Here is a 6,828-nt window from a genome sequence, read left to right on the forward strand (position 1 = left end):
TTTTTCTTACTTGTTCTTGCAACTTTTTTTTTACTTGCTCGTTCTTGCCACTTTTTTTTACTTGCTCCTGCTTTCTCCTACTTATTATTATTATTATTATTATTATTATTATTATTATTATTATTATTATTATTATTATTTATTTCTTCATTTGTTCTTTCTTTGTTCATTCTCTAACTCGAAATCGAGTTTCTTACCCTTGTTCTAACTATAATTGGGTTTTTTACTCATGCATTTAATCAAAGATTCAAATTAATTACCTACTTCGTACTTTCTCTTGACTAACTTGCTAACTAGTTTCTTGCTAAACTTGTTGAATTGTCTATTGACCAACTTGCTAATTAATATTTGACCTGCTTGCTAACCAGATTTTTTTGCTCCTGACTTACTTGCTAGTCAAGTTTTGTTGCTACAACCTACTTGATGATAACTTTTTCTTGCTATTGATGTACTTGATTTTCTGATTGACCTACTTGTTGATCGGTATATCTTGCTACTTGCTGAATTATATGACACGCTGCTTACTTAACTCGTTTTCTTTTCTTATTTTATTGTTCACCATGCTTTACTTTATTTGACTGATGCCTTGCCTTGTCAGCTCACATGCTAAATGCGTTGCTCACCTTTCTCTAAAAAAAACAACGCTCAAAACCTAAAAGTTTTTATATCAATTGCTGGAAATCAGATCCAAGAACAAAAACCAGAAATTTGAACTCAACGATGATAGACTCTTTATGTTTATTATAATTCTTGATACACCAATTAGATACCCCTAACCATCATTGATTAAAGCCTTACTAATCTAACTCAAACTAACATAAATTTAACATACTCAAACTCCTAAATTGTAGGCATTCAAACAAATTAGATAAACTTACAAAACATTAAAAAACTAAATAGCTAGATAAATTTAAACTTTCAAACTATTAGTTAAATACAAATTGTTAAAACTCTTTTGAATAATCTCTTCTAATTTAGGTCATGGGGTATACTTTAACCCTTCTTAACTTCACATAAGCATCACATCACTTATTTTTCTCTCTTTCACTTCATCTCACTCAAATGAAATTGTTTAATACTTTTAACTTTATCTCACTCCTATTAATTGTTCATTTAATATATTGTTCTTTGTCCGTTAAAAGCATAATTCATGACATCTTTTTAATAAATTTAATACAAGTGAGGAGTGGTTTAATTTATCTTTAAGATATTTAAACTTTCAAACTATTAGTTAAATACAAATTGTTAAAACTCTTTTGAATAATCTCTTCTAATTTAGGTCATGGGGTATACTTTAACCCTTCTTAACTTCACATAAGCATCACATCACTTATTTTTCTCTCTTTCACTTCATCTCACTCAAATGAAATTGTTTAATACTTTTAACTTTATCTCACTCCTATTAATTGTTCATTTAATATATTGTTCTTTGTCCGTTAAAAGCATAATTCATGACATCTTTTTAATAAATTTAATACAAGTGAGGAGTGGTTTAATTTATCTTTAAGATATTTAAGCGTTTTAAATTAGATAATATAAACAATAAAGGGTCCATTTAGTTTTGTTAAAGCATGTGACTAGATGATAAAGAACACACAACTCAAAGTTACTAGATGATGGAAAAACAATTTTTTTTTCTTATTGTATTTATCGAGTTAGGTATGCAATGTAAAGGTTGTATAAAATATTTATGGCAATATATCTCACATGGATCACAATGAACTAGAAAACATAAAAAAATAATAACCAAAGCGCAAATACAGGAGTAGATATTAAATGGACATATGGCACATGCTACTTGTTTTCCTCTCGTAATTTTCTAAACGAATTTTAACATCTAAATCTAAGATAAATATAAGCCAAAGTTTGCATTTAGAAGCACCCATCATTCTTTTAATCATGTCTTCATCACTACTTCCACTCACATCCACATTCACATCCACCAACACCCAATGAGCCTTTAGTACTCGAACCAACCAAACCAAATGGTTCAGAGTGTCATGCAACAACTATGTTGCACGGGAACTGGAACGGGAAACGGGCACGGGCACGGGCACGGGTATGGGAACGGAAAACGGCAAAACTCAACAAATCAAGAAACAGGTACGGCAATAAATTCATATAAAAAATAAATATATATATTACATCGGTAATTAAATTATTAATAACAAATAAATAAATATATAATTTTTATTTATATATAATGTCATTTAAACAATTTATGTATAAAATTACAAGTTGAGGACCAAATATAAGCTAGTTTAGATAGTGAAGGTTAAATGTTAAAATGCATAACCTAATTTAATACTATTTATGTAAATGTTAAAAAAGTTTAAGGACTAGATGCAAACACTTGAAAGATCAAGGGGTTTATTGTTTAAACCTAAACTTATATTATAACCTAAAACACTTATAAAAATCCAGCCGCCCTTCTTCTTCTTCCATCTTCTTCATCCGGTTTTCGGCGCCGGATTTCTTCGCTGTAATACTGTATGTGGCGCCGGAATTCATCGGATACGGTCTGGACGTCCCCAAAGTTCTGGAAACGTATCGAAACACCGTTTGACTTTTCGAAACGGTCAACGACTGCCCCAACTTTAAGGAAACGGTCAATAATTGTTTTCGGTCGTCCCCGGCGAGTTTCCGGGACGGGGTACGGCAGGTTGGTCGCGTTTCCGTGCATCAGAGTGCAACAATGCACCTAATAACAATAACAAAAATGACAAGAAACTCATACTACCCGAAGCCCAAAAGCTTGAACTGCCCAATGTAGACCGGAGGAACCTATTGGTGGGGCTAACGGCCTCTGCACAGCCGCCAGCCTCACGTCCTTGCCAAGAGTTGTTACGGCTGCTCCCATAACAACTCCTGATATCACTTCGATATGCAAGGACGCTAAAGATGGCATTAACCCTGAAGGCACCGCAAGGACAAAAAAATGTTGCCCTCCTAGCCTTGGGAAGACAATTAAAGATTTCTAGTTTCCATCCGAAAACACGGTTAGAATGAGATGGCCAGCACATAATCAAGTGGATAAATATAGAAGAGCCATTCAAGCCATGAGAGCTCTTCCAGACGATCACCCACACAGCTTTGCCAGCCAAGCTAAAATCCATTGTGCTTATTGCAATGGAGGGTACACTCAAGTCGATAGTGGTTTCCCTGATATTAACCTTCAGATTCATAACTCATGGCTCTTCTTCCCTTTCCATCGCTGGTACCTCTATTTCTACGAAAGAATACTTGGAAAGTTGATTAACGATCCAACTTTCGCTTTACCTTTCTGGAAATGGGATGAACCAGCAGGCATGCCGATTCCAGAAATATTTTTGCCGGATACGTTGAGCAACCTGAGCGATTACAACTCCCTGTATGACATTTTCAGGGACGCCGATCATATGAAAACTAAACTAGTGGATCTGGACTACAATGGCAAGAATAAGGCCATTCCAGAGCAGCAACAAATAGCTTGTAATCTTAGTACAGTGTACCGAGACTTGGTTAGGAACGGAGGTGATACACTAAGCTTCTTTGGTGGTGAATACCGAGCTGGTGATTCCCCCGTTCGTAATGGTGCCCCGTCAATTGGATCCGTGGAAGCTGGATCTCACACTGCCGTGCATAAATGGGCTGGTGATCGGTGGCAGATAAACAACGAGGACATGGGTAACTTCTACTCCGCAGGGTATGACCCAGTGTTCTACATCCAACATTCAAATTTCGATCGTATGTGGAGGCTATGGAAGGATCTGGCCCTTCCTGGGCACGTAGATCCAACCGACCCAGACTGGTTAAACGCATCATATGTGTTTTATGATGAGAATGAGGATCTTGTGCGTGTTTATAACAAAGATTGCGCCGACATAAACAAGCTCAAGTACAATTTCATTGAAAACTCATCCGAAGTATTCCCATGGCGTAATATATAGTCGACCCACCCAACGTGACAAGAGCTTGCAAGTTGCATCGAACACAGATGTTAAAACCGTGGATCAGACCAAATTCCCGGTGAGTCTAAAGGAGATCCAGAAGATTCGCGTGAAGCGACCCACAATCAATAGGACTAAAGAAGACAAGAAGAATTCCAACGAGGTGTTGCTTATAAAAGATATCAAATACGGAAATTTTGTCAAGTTTGATGTGTTTGTGAATGACAAACTTAAAGAAGGTGAAATCACGACGGAATGCGATCCTGAGTATGCGGGTGGGTTTACACAAATTCCTCACAATGATTCAAAAAACATGATCATGACCGGTTCTGCAAGGTTTGGGCTAAATGAGTTACTGGACGACACAAATACTGAAGGCGAAGAGTATGCAACCGTGACATTGGTGCCAAGGACAGGGACCGACGATCTCACCGTTGGCGAGATCAAGATCGAGTTGGTTCCTATTCCCAAAGCTTAACCTCATGGGTTTGTGACAAAGTCTCAAAGGCTGTTGAGTCAAGCTCCTTTTCAGTGTCAATCGTCCATCAAGTTTTTATGTTGAGTCTGTTGGTTATTTCTGTATTCCTTTTTACTATTTATGCTATATCATGTAATCTCAGTTGTATTTTACCGAATAATATAGCAGCAACCTTTGAGTACTCGGGGAATTTTATGGGTTTGCTATTCATACATTGGGGATGTATTATTTTAATTAATTAATTAAACAAAAAGGTATAAGAACAAGTATAAAGAAGTTTCTCATATCGTGCCCAGTAAGCTTTTCCTCATTTTCTTCTTGTGCTTGACACTTCCCCTTTCTTTTCGTTCCTGTAGAGGTAGGGTACCAAAAAGACCCAAATACCCTTAAGTACCACCCGCGGGTCACAGAGAATGTTCTTATAAGTCACCCGCGGGACATACGGATCACCCGCGTATCACGATAGAGGAGGAACGTCCTCATAACACGCGCGGAAGCATCCGGACATCCTCAAAAGTCATCCGCAGGACAAGACATATGTCCGCATAAAACAACTGGAGGATAATGCCAGCGGGACAGCTGTCACCATTCAAGTACTCTCTAGAAGAAGACTCATGATTCTTACTTGGGGAATACGTGACATACTAACCAATGAACAAAGGACACCTGGCCAGGTTGTTATAACTGTGCACATGGCCAGGGCGCGATCCATCCTATCAGCTGGTGACGCGTGTCCAGGTTGTTATGCTCATGCACATGAGACGTATAGCTCAACCTATCACAAGAGGACACGTGTCATCTTCCATCGGATGAGGACAGCTGCCCCAATCATCTTCCATCATCCTTCGGCTATAAATACCTTGTCAAACGGTATGAGGTATTCATTAACTCACCTATATTCTGACTGCACTTAGTCTATATACTTCAGTACTTTCTCCATTACGAACGTTACCGATTCTCACGCCGGAGAGTGGTTACAGGAAGACCCCCCCCCTTTTGTCTTTCCTGTAACGAGACTCACGGTGTCTGTTTTGCAGGTTCCGGTCACTGGACTTTGGGAGGTTGTACTCGTATCTTGGTTGTAATTATCATATCCTACCTTGTGGACTCATTAGATTCAGGACCCATACCCGGGGATTGGATCTGTGTTTCTTCATTTCCATAATAGAGCTTCTGATCTCTGCTTAGTATATCTTGCAGTGTCATTCTCCTATCATATATAGACATCTTCTAATTCCACTTCAGCCAACAACTAGAAACACCGAGTCTTACACACATAACAATCTCATATATAAGTGTATTATGAATATAACTAAGGGGTTGTTTGGCAATCTAGTATTGAACCATTAAGAGATCTGATCGACTGCTTAAGAGGTAATCTCTGAATTAATGGTTCAGTATGTTTCTGAAACTTACATATAAGAGGCTTTATGAACCATTAAGAGGCTACAAAAAACCCATAGGCCATTCTCTATTAAACTGGATATGATCCTTGTGTAGTTGTGGGGGACTTGTAGGTGGACAAAAATGGGCTTATGGGAACATGATGGTTGGTCTCACCATGGTGGTCAGTGGCCGACGATGCTGGTGATGCAACACATGGGTAATTACCACCATGAAGAAAGACACTGTTAGCATCAATCTCGCATATATCCCGTTCCCAAGAGAAAGCAATATACATAATTATATGAATGGTTGTAGGTTTAATCACATGGCTAAACGACACAGTATAACATATGTTATTCGTATTAAGGTAGTTAATAACCGTTAAGATTGATACAATTGGTTAGTGTTAGTTGATAGCTAGGAAATTATGAAATTAAAAACAAAAATGCATGTTAACAAAGAATATTCGTTCAAAATAAATTAAACATAAGATATGAAACACACGTGTCCGCTAAGACTAAATTAAAATCAAATTACTTGAATTACTTGAATTAATTTATTAATATATTAATTAAAAGGAACCTTGTACTATTCTTTATCCTTTCTATTAACTCTTTACAAACTTTCTAGATCTATAGATATCTTTTCCCCCAGCCTTCATCAGTTCATCTTATTCATTCATGCTCCAGTGATATTTAAAAAAAAATGAATGAATGAAGCAGTTGGAGGAGAGAGTAGCCCAACATTGGATGTCTGGATGGCGTCTGCTTCTGAAGACGTACCCAGCGGACTTCAGTCCACATCAAGCATAGTCTGAAACTGCCTTTCCTCCAAGATCCACGTCCAGGGGCGGCGCAAACGTTTTTTCGAGAGCACAAAACTTTAAAAAGTTCCTGATATTATATATATATAGGATTAGGTTCATTTCAGAAGTGATTTTATAACGAGTAGTGCGAGAAGTGATCTCAACCATTAGATTATTAATCAATGGTTGAAACATTATTGCATTTATTGTAATTAATAAAACTTGAAATA

General features: G+C 37.3%; 1 pseudogene; it reads left to right on the top strand.

Annotated features, from left to right (window-relative positions):
• Positions 1–1,899: 1,899 nt before the first annotated feature.
• On the top strand, positions 1,900–4,407 carry LOC143592760 (polyphenol oxidase I, chloroplastic-like; annotated as a pseudogene).
• Positions 4,408–6,828: the final 2,421 nt, after the last annotated feature.

Source organism: Bidens hawaiensis, unplaced genomic scaffold, assembly GCF_021521415.1.
Source record: "Bidens hawaiensis isolate Kalapana, Puna unplaced genomic scaffold, B.hawaiensis_p1.1 tig00041190_1, whole genome shotgun sequence".
Lineage (NCBI taxonomy): Eukaryota > Viridiplantae > Streptophyta > Magnoliopsida > Asterales > Asteraceae > Bidens > Bidens hawaiensis.